At 50.8% G+C, this 10734-nt stretch overlaps 1 long non-coding RNA gene across 2 annotated transcripts; it reads left to right on the plus strand.

The window, feature by feature from the left end:
• The first annotated feature begins 2847 nt into the window (after positions 1-2847).
• Positions 2848-9786, plus strand: LOC114854680 (uncharacterized). Of its 2 annotated transcripts, none has more exons than XR_003785810.3 (3): positions 2848-4156; positions 5352-5431; positions 8463-9786. It is a non-coding gene; the product is annotated as an uncharacterized LOC114854680 (long non-coding RNA). The 2 variants fall into 2 exon arrangements; XR_005897665.2 differs by having other exon boundaries at positions 2848-3900.
• Positions 9787-10734: the final 948 nt, after the last annotated feature.

The raw sequence follows: 10734 nt of genomic DNA on the forward strand, positions 1-10734 counted from the left end.
TTCAGCCAGCGTCTATAGCGTGACTGTCTGAACGCGCCGACCGCAGCTGCTTGTGGAGGCACACGGTGAGGCTGGCGGAAAGAAACGTGTGTGAGCCGTGGTGGAGGAGGACGCGGAGGTCAGCGGTGCGCGAGCGGAGCGCGGCAACCTGTTTTTACTGTACATACACGGAATTCAGAAAGTGTAAGGAGAGAAACGAGCGAGGCCAAAAGTGCTCCTTCGAAGAGAAGGTCACGCGTCCCAGTTAGCTGCACTCAAGCAAAACAAACCACAGACGCACAATGTTGACACGCTTTGCCGCGAACGCTGCAGGTGTCGCCGACAGGCCCCTCTCGCTCCCGTCCTGATCGGGCCCTTTTTTGGCTGTTTACCGTTATTTGCTCGACTTTCTACACAAGAAGCGAGCAAGAAACGCAGCGGCGCGGAGGCAAACTCACACGGCTTCCAGTCATACTGCAACTATCTGGAGCCTCTTCTGAGAAGTCACTGCCTATTTCTGACTACATGTGACTGTCAGTCCCAGCCTCCACACCTTATCTGCAAGCTTGCTGTCTGTGGATGTAAAGGCTGACAGAGGAGAACAGACAGACAGAGAGAAAGAGAGAGAGAGAGAGAGAGAGAGAGAGAGAGAGAGAGAGAGAGGCTCAGCTGCCACCACAAACTGAAACCCTGTGGCTCTTGGATCGAGAGGAGTTCCGCAGAGTTGGGGTTTCACACGTTGTTGTGTGATCTAAGATAAGACACGCTCAGCTGTATCCTCCCTTCGCTAGAAGACACACACACACACACACACACACACACACACACACACACACACACACACACACACACACACACACACACACACACACACACACAGCCAGACGCACAACGTATCAACGTATAACGGAAAACATTCCATGGTGTCCCATGACCGTAGGTTCATGACATATATATAGTGTGTGTGTGTGTGTGTGTGTGTGTGTGTGTGTGTGTGTGTGTGTGTGTGTGTGTGTGTGTGTGTCTATCAAATGAAGGAGGTGTTTTCCCCCAGACACACAAACACTGGACTGAATTACTTACTGTAATGCATAGAATGCTGTGATTTCCTGGCACATTTGAGAAGAAACCCCTGTTTTTTACAACGTCACCTTCGGTTTCCCCGTAAATGAAACGTAAAGAGTTTGGGCAGAAGGTTCTGTTTGGGACCAACGAACGAGGACGGGGCACCTTAAAGCTGCACGCGCTGCTGCTCCCGTCTTCCTGCATTTTGCCATTGTGCATTTGGCGTTGTGCTTTCAGGGTTTTACGTAAGAACAACAAACAGGCCTCTGATGAGAGCCCCATCTGCACCAGAGAGCAGTGAGGCGCACACAGTGAGGACGCGTTTTCTTCAGGTCAGGACATCAGAGCTCGGCTCGAGGTCTCCTCCCCCCTCGGAACCAGGGCTGTTTGCACGGTCAGCAGGGACCTTGTTGTCTTTTGTCTGTTTGTGTTTGTTCCGTGCACAGTCCAACGAGGAGAACGGTTTTCTGTTGGACACGTTACCTGATGGGTATTTATGCAGCTGTGAGGCTGTGAAGGGAACCTTTGATATCGCACAAACAGACGGCCAGTTCCTCTGCGGACGGCGAGCCACACATCGCACTCCGAGGCGCTCAGCTGTCCGGCCCCGTCAGCGCGGAGCCGACCCCGGAGCGCGACCCCGCGACCTCGCAGGGAACGGCGCAAAGGTCACGGTTAAAATAAACCCTGGAGGCTGGGCCAACAGGATGCGCACACCCACCCAGACACATGGACAAGGGTGGAGGAAGGAAGCGGATGTGGATCATTTACATACATGCATACATGCATATATGCATACATGCATATATGCATACATGCATATATGCATGTATGCATATATGCATGTATGCATGTATGCATGTATGCTGTATGGAGCTGTAGGTGGACGGTGGCGTCACTGGTCCATGAGCATGAGGACACGCATGTCAATGGGCAGTTTACAAAAGAATGTTTGAAAATGTTTACTCCTCGTGAACAACAGTGGGTAACCATGGTAACAGCCAAGGCGAGGCAAACTACAGTGGCTCTGTGGTAGTGGTGGCACTAACTTTACTCCTCGTGTGTGTGATTGCGTGCGTGTTTCCACAAGTTAGGCCACACGTTCTCCTCGCTGGTGTCCCCCGTCTCTGTCTCTGTCTCTCTCTGTCTCTCTCTCTCTCTCGCCCTCTCTCTCTCGCTCCTTGTATGAAGACGACCAGGCACATTTTCAGCAGTTGCTCCAGTGACCTTTAGCAGCTGCGGGGTGAAATTCACCGAGCTGCGTTGTCGCTCGCGCTTCCTGCCTCGCGTAGAAACACGCATTTGGCGTCACAGACTCTCGTGTTGCTCCGCAGGTGAGGCCCGTGTGGATGACGCTCCACAGAGGAGAACAGGACGTGTTCTCATGCGACACAACAACACTGCAGCTCCATTCGCCCTGTTTAACAGTCCTGCTGATAATGGCTGCACAGTTAAGGAGTCGTCCATGAGCGGTGCCTCCAGAGCCTCACCTGCAGCAGAGGCCTAATTAGGCTGAGGTAATTGTGAGAGGTGCACCGCTGAACGCGCCTCCTGCAGAACCATGCTGTTACTCATTAAGAACTCCATAAAAGTGCAGGCCGGCAGTGTGGATGCCCTCCAAAAGGTGATCACAGCAGCCAGAGCAGACAGGGCAGCCAGCGTTTTCACATCCTGATACCAGCAACGCTTCCATCCGTCCATCCATCCATCCATCCATCCATCCATCCATCCATCCATCCATCCATCCATCCATCCACCCACCCCTGGCCCTCGTTAGTTAGCGTAGCGCTGCCAGTGATAGAATGGCCCTACAGTGAGCTGAAACAGCTGAGGTCACAGATACAGACCAAGTGCACGACACTGCGCGTGTGCTGACTGTAAATGAGCAGGGGCCGAGAGGAGCCCAGAGACGCCGGGCAGGACTCTTATCCTGCTAATCAGCCCAGAGCACGTGGGACGGAGGCTCCAGCTCCACGCAGACGCGAGCGCTTCCTGACAGCTACCTCTCACTCAGTCTCCCCCCTGCTTTTTTTGTTTTTTTTGGTTGCCTTGCAGAGCACGTAGCGAGGAAACACCAGCGGTGTGCGTGGGCTTAACATAGTTTCCACTGAAAAAAAAGGTGAATTGCGGGAGGAGAGGGACGGCTCTGAAAAGCCGTTCTTCGCAGGATGCTCGCTCGTTTGCTGGCACTCACGCTGCGAAGTAGTAGCAAAGAAAAAAAACAAAACAACCCAGCACAATTAACACGAGGATCAAATAACAAACTCCATTCTAACCCACAGCAAACTGCTCCATGTACAATCCTTTGTTCCACAGTCCCTTGAAATCTCATGTCAAGTGGCAAACGCATTTACATTCCATTTAACTGTAAGTGGAGATAATTGTGCAAATGGGTGCAATTTTGAGCGTCTGATAGGGAGCGTGGCACAGTGTGTGTGCGTGTGTGCGCGCGCGCAAGAGTGCGCGTGCGTGCGCGCCCCGTTAATGGTGTTTATTTGACTTTGGGGGAAGCCCTGTGCCCATTGTTCCCAGACCCCCATATATGGTAATGTAAACACGGCGCTTCGTAAGCTCTCTGGAGCGTGCGCACTAAAATGAATGAGCACAGGAAGACCCGCTCCGGCAGGAAGTGGCAGCCGCTGCCATGGCAACCAACTGAAACCCGAGGCAGCGAGGGAGAGAGCCTCGCGCCTCTCGCTCGCTGTCTTGACGTCATTTCTAGTACGGCGCGACTGAGCGGCAGCAGCTGCGGCTCACACGCGGGACAAACAAAGAAGTTTCATCAGAAAAGCCACGCGAGAGGGACGAGGCAAATATTTTGTCTGCGTTTCAAGACCCGTGCGTCAAAGCTAAGTAGTAAGAGCACGTCAATAAAAGGAGGACGGCTGAATATGCAGATTAGCGGCACGGCTGCAAAGCGTCTTTAAACGCCTTTCTAGAAATGGATTCAGTGTTTGTGACTCGTCAGAAGCAGCGGGTTCAGGCCTCAGGCGGTGAATAAATACAGCAGCACGCAGCGGTGGGGTCAGTGCTGATGAAGGTGCAAAAACATGGGAAACGGAGGACGAGAGATAAGGAGGGCCAGAAGCGACCCTGACACGCTGTTTACTTTGTAGGTCACAGCTCGGAGGAAGTCGTAGCTTTCAGAACTGAACCGGCTTTTGCCTCGGTTCCTCGCTTTCCTGACCCGAACGGCCGCCGCACGGCCACGAATACGAAAAGAAATCGATCAATAGGTGAAATGGGGTTTTCGGTGAGAGCTGACGCCTGCTGTCCACGCATCCAGGCCCAAGAAAACAAAAAAAACATGACCTAACCTGCCCCCCCCCCCCCCCCCACACACACACACACACACACGCACTCATTAACCATCTTAAAGCTGCTGCAGGATGGTAGAATTGGGGCTTTACAGAGAGGTGGGGGTCACATTTCATTCAGCCCTTAAGGCTAAATCCATAGACAACAACCCTCTTTTAAATGGGTAGGTGGGGGGGGGGGGGGGGGGGGGGGGCTATTCTGTGGGACTATAGTGAATAAAGCATGTGCAAGAGGATAGGGGAGCTCACGAGGAGGTGTGTGTGTGTGTGTGCATGCAGATTGGGGGGTTGTCTGAGCCCACACTGAAGGAGTGGTTTCTGTGACGGGTGTCCGGCTTCAGTCTCTCTCTCACACACACACACACACACACACACACACACACACACACACACACACACACACACACACACACACACACACACACACACACCTACAGACAAACATCTGTTTCTTTGCCCCTATAGGTTTCCAGACAAATTTGTTTCCATCTTGCCCCCCCCCCCCCCCTCACCAATTGGGGTGTGAAAAGCACAGGACAGGTGCCCGAGCCTCTCAGAAATAGTCCCCTCCTCATTAGCCCCTCACACACACATACAGAAACATTATTCATTGTCTGTTTGTGCTCGTGATTTACGATCGCAGCGCTCCCAGACGAGCCGCGTGCTCACACATCTGTGTTCGGCTGCGGTGTCTCCAGTGTCGCCCGGCGTTAGCAGTTGCGTTGCCAGATCTTTGGAACGATCTGGCAACGCAACGTTCCAGTCGTTGGAACCTGTTAGATCGCTGATCGTCAGAGGACGGCAGGGCTGCAACACAAGCGCTTCAGTGTCAGGGTCCGTCACGAGAAGGAAGACGTCGCCGAGGCAACACAGCGGCGTTATTAAGATGCTGTCAGTGAAGAGCCTCTGACAGACAAAAGATAAACCAACGGACAGAATACGCACAGATTCATGAATGTTGCTATTTTATGTCATTTTGATCATTATTAGACATCAGGCCTCCACTGGACTCCACCAAGGGTGAACCACTTGTCCATGGTGGGATGAGTGGAACGTCTAGAAGCCTTTTGGTATGTCAGCCCCCCCCACCACACACACACACACACACACACACACACACACACACACACACACACACACACACACACACACACACACACACACAACATTGAGGGACCTCTTGTACAACAGTGGGCAATGATCAATAGGGATTTTGTGTGTCTGGTCGCCTGTGTGTGTACAGTGTGTCTGTGATAGCCATTTGGCCACTGTTTCCCAGTGTGCGCGTGTTTGCCCGTCTCCATCTGTGTGTGTGTTTAAGTGATTTGGGGGAGGGCGCTGTGGGCGGGGGGGGGTTTCGGCTCAGTGACTGATAGGGCGGTGGGCCTGGGCGTGCGGGTGCCCGGGGGACCGGGTCTGTATTGGCGCACTCAGTAGAGAGGCTTTCTGTTCCTGCATCGATCCCAACGTGTCAATTAGACAGGCTCAAATAAACCCCCCCCCCTCCATCTCTCTCCCCCTCCCCACCTCTGCAGACCGGCCGTACGCGCAGGCTCCCGTGTAAACGACACCCGCACGTCAGCCCCCGCGTCACCCGAGCCGGGCCGATACCAAAAGGGTCTTCTGGGTTAGAATTGACCGAGAGCCCTTTCGGCCCCGGCATATTGTTTTTCGCCGTGACCCCGACCTTCGCTGCGAGCAGTCAGACAACACGCGTGACGCTGCCGGTATCATGTAGGTGCATTACCTCTCATGGCTTTGATTTTCCCTTTGGTTTCTCTGAAAACCAACCGCTGTCGGCAAAAATGAAAGCAAGGTTGCAGCGGGGCCCCGAGCTTTGTTTTGGGGTTTCAGAGAAAAGTGATCATTTGCTGAATAATATCATGAACCCTAGTCGTTGGCTCCTGTGTAAAAACTTTCAATTCCGTTTCAGATTAAAGGGCGCGTGCTGTAAAACCAGTTCAAATAAAGACTACACATTACTGAAACGAGGAAAGGATGAAACTTGATTTAAGCATTTTTGTTAGAGTCCATAATGAATCAAGTAGTTCAGCCCTGGTTCAGAAGAGCAAATATTAGCAATGTCATCACCTCTAATCCTCAATAATTGGGCACATTTTGTTTGCCGGAAAAATCCATGTGTAAACACAACAACATGCCGACAACTGGGAGCAGCCCACAGAAACCAGCAGCCGAGGAAGAAGCCAGCGAAACACAGACGTGTCAGTAAGAGCTTTGGTTTAGTAGGAGGTGGTTTCCCCTCTTTGTCTTTGACCTGGGCTCACTACCTGCTGGTGCAGCTGCACATTAGCGCCGTCAGCCATCGGTGGTTGGACCGCACGCGTGAGCGCACGGCGCCGCAGACGCCTGAAGATCTGGGATGAGGCTGTAAAATCGACTGGGTCCAAACAAGCCCCACATTACGAAGACAGATCGGGGGTAAGGCCTCTTGAAGATAAAGACAGTGAGAAGTGGGTGACCCCCTGACTGGAAGTGATAAACCGGCACAAGCCCCCCCAGACCCAACGCTTTACGCCTCCTCCTCTGCGAGAGGACCCTCCCAGCACCCGCCGCGTCCCACCCCTCACGCACATCAGGGGGATTTACTGTGCACTCGTCCACAGTTCTCAGACGGTCACAAACGCCCTCTGGGTCGATCCAGGTCGAATTCAATTTGTAAGATATTATGTATTGATCCCCGCGCTGCATTCTGGCCACGTCCCCGCCCTCTGTGAAGTCCTGGCAGGTGCTCATTGACCCGCATGCACGAGTCTTTGGATCACCATCATCATCGCAGACGTGCGGCAGTCTGAGCCAGTATTAGGGCCTCAGGTGGAGCCCTGTGGTCTGTTGGCTGCACATAAAAACAATAGCTTTCTAACATCTTACTGATGTGAAGTAATGCAGATTTCTCAGCCTTTGTTTCAAGTAAAGACTTGAATATTTAGCGTATGTAGAGACCCCACAGTGCTTCCACTAAACATCACACGCTGCCATTTAGCTCAGCCAACAGGCTCTAAATCTCCCAGATCAATAGTTGTTCCCTAGTCTCTCCATTAAAGCCACAAGCAAATAATTCAAATGAGATAGTTAAGCCCCTTGAAATATAAATTGTGGAAAAAACAATCTACATCGTGATTTGGACATGTGATGTATGGGCGCCACACTTTCTGTGGTGAAGTAGCAGGGAACAGGGAGGGAGCGTGTATAAATTTGCAGGTTAAATCAATGACCGCCTCAACAGGATGAAGCCAGATCTGAAAAGCTTTTGTTACTTTTCTACTCTAATAACGTGAACATTTCAGGCGGTTCCAGTTCATTTTCTCATTAGGCAAATTGCGGTAATACACAAAATGGCAGTCTGGCCTAAATGCACCAGCGTCAGCACAGAAATAAAGAGAAATGTGCACCGGTGACTGACACGTAAACAGACGAGCACAAGTCCTGCATGGCTGCCACAGATAAGCGAAATAAGGTCACATGCTAACAGGAGAGAAAGCGCTGCGCCAAGGTGAGCAATGGCTATGACATTTCACAAACTAGGCTAATTCCCCTGAAGATTTGAAAGGGCACGTTGCACATTATTGCATCACGACGGTGATCGGGTTCAAAGCGTACCAGAGCCACTGTTTCTTTTTCGTTTTTTGTCTTTTGCAGCATTTTTTCTTTATTTTTCTGCACCCAGAAACGTTCAAAACGAGCACACGCGTAAATTAACGCGCTCCACGCTGAGCGCTCTTAAACAAAGCCTGAAAAGTAAATACCCGCCGAAGTTACTAAGTGGAACAAAGGGAAATCTTTAAAGAACAAGTGGGGAATTAAATGTGCAGAATTCCTTTGTCTCAGACGGAGCGCAGTGAGCACGCACGTGGCCCTAGGTGGTCGACCACGTGCGTGTGTGTGTTCATGAGTGTGTGTGTGCGTGTGTGTGTGTGCATGAGTGTGTGTGTGTGTGCGTGTGCGTGCGTGCGTGCGTGCGTGCGTGTGTGTGTGTGTGTGTGTGTAAGGGTAGAGCACAGTCACACACTGCAGGACAGTAGCTGTGGAGTCCTCGTCAGCATGTGGGATTCCCTCTGTTTACTCCCCCACTTCCTGTCCCAGCAAGGATGCATGGAACACTCTCTGGCTCCTCTGGCAGGAAACACGAAGCCGTTCTGCTTTGTGACTCACGGCGTGACCTTCAGCCAAGCCCTCGTCACATGGCAGTTTTAAAAGCAGCCAGGGGGAAATTCAAATGCTCCAGGAATACAATGGTTTATGATACTGCACGCACCGACTGCAGGGTACGGATGAAGAAAATAGCAGCTACGCAGACGTCACTGAGCCACTTTTAAATGAGACATTCTCAAAAAAGACACCAGGAAACACATGGCGGCAGCTTCCAGAGGAAGTCAAGAGTCAAAAAAACCACTTTGTGTATATATTTAGCACTGGAATGTATTAGACTGAACATGTGTTTTCCCCGTGTCTGTGTCTCTCTGTCACTCTGGTAATGTGTTCTGCTGTGTAGCTTAGTCAGATGCCATTGTCTGCTCGACAACACAAAACCCCAGTGTTCTGATGCAGCCTCGTTTCTGTTTTCTTTCCCACGTATGAAACTTTGTTGCCGAAGAAAAATAAAAAAATATATATTTGGTACGTTCTCGAATTGGATGCAAGTAAATCAGAGAGCAAGCTTCTCTCCTACCGGCTACCAAACACTGCATCAACATCTCATCAGCGTAAAACGGTTCCTACTGCAGGCGGCTCACACGTGTTCAGCTCAGATAAACTTGGTGAAACACGGGATTTCTTTTATCGACTGCAGATTCAATATGAGGCAAAAATAACTTCTGACTAATTTCTTGCTATTCACTTAATGTCATTACTCCTAAAGAGCTAGTAATTTGTTTCTGTTGTTGAAAATGTACTTCTATAATGCCCCTGACTGTGACAATTCAGTGCTCACCCAGCCGCCAATAAAATCTGGATATACACAAAAACTCAAGTGATAATAACGTTTAAATTAATTATTATTATTGCGTTTAAATGTCGAAACATGAAAGTTCAAATCAGAGTTCATTCTCGTGGAATGCCTTTAATTATTCCCATCCTGTGTCTAGTTGACGTGTCATTCCTGAGCCCGCAGGACCCGCATGATAAAAAAGTGTGGTTCCTTTCAATGAGAGCGCTGTCTCTGAAAATGACCGTGCATCAGTTCACCTTCATTCTGTTTCAGAGTCCACTGAAAACAGATCAGCAGAAAACCTTCAACTGTGTCATGGTGGATAAACGTCGACTGAGTGACGACTGACTTGGTTTTTTTTTTGGACTTGACTGTGTTGGACGCATGCTTCCTTCCCTTCCTTCCTTCCTTCCTTCCTTCCTTCCTTCCTTCCTTCCTTCCTTCCTTCCTTCCTTCCTTCCTTCCTTCCTTCCTTCCGTCCTTCCAGCTCCGTCTGAGCTCGGTGTCATGGGCCTCCAGTCAGAGGCGAGGACGGCGGTGGGCCTGGACTACATCAAACGCACACCAGACTCTGCAGCCGGAAGACAGGCAGGAACCGTGAAGTCGGGCTCAGCTTCACCGCTGGCTAATGTCAAACTAAAAAAAGAAGACCTGAAGCGAGCGTGTGCCGCGTGGACGGGGCTAGTCAGGCAGGTGGGGAGCAATGCAAGGCAACACTGCCTGCTTTTTGTCAGCACATTATTCTGCTAAGCCTTGTCTGAACACGACGCGCAAGGGGAGGGGAAATGAGAATATCTGTGTTTACGTCGAGCGGCAACTGTTTCATCAAGCCTTTCCTTTGGTCGAGGCAACACAAAATACAGTACAAGCTGCCTTTCTGAGGCTAAAAGGGTTTTTTTGTCAGTCCGAGGATGAAGGTAGACTTTCCACTTGACCTGTGTATAATCAAAGAGCGTAACTACAAAACCAGGGTCTCTCTGTGGTTTCCGTCCTGCAGCTTTTTGACATTTAGCAGAGCCGTCTTCTGACTTAATGAGGTAACATGCGATTGGTGTCTCGCTCGTGATTCATTCAGCCTACTACCATTTTGTTGCTGACTCTCAGGCACAAAAAAACAACCTCAAGGACAATGAGTTCGTGCTGAGCTATAAATTGATGTATTGGAAACTGTACGTTTCAGAATCCAAATCCAAACATGTCAGGCGTGAACAAGACCAGGCAAGATTTAAATCAAGCGCTCCTCCAGCACCTGGAGAAACAAGGACAGACCGGACCGGATCATGGTGGCCGTCAGCATAGATCGCCTCAGCCAGTCTGGGAAGTATTGATCCCCTTGATTGATCTGGGCCCTGTCCATCTGCCGGATCCCGACCTTAATGCCACAGAGTAGACGGGCGGAAGAGGTGGGGAGGGTGGGAACGGACAGAA

This window comes from Betta splendens, chromosome 4, assembly GCF_900634795.4.
Source record: "Betta splendens chromosome 4, fBetSpl5.4, whole genome shotgun sequence".
NCBI lineage: Eukaryota > Metazoa > Chordata > Actinopteri > Anabantiformes > Osphronemidae > Betta > Betta splendens.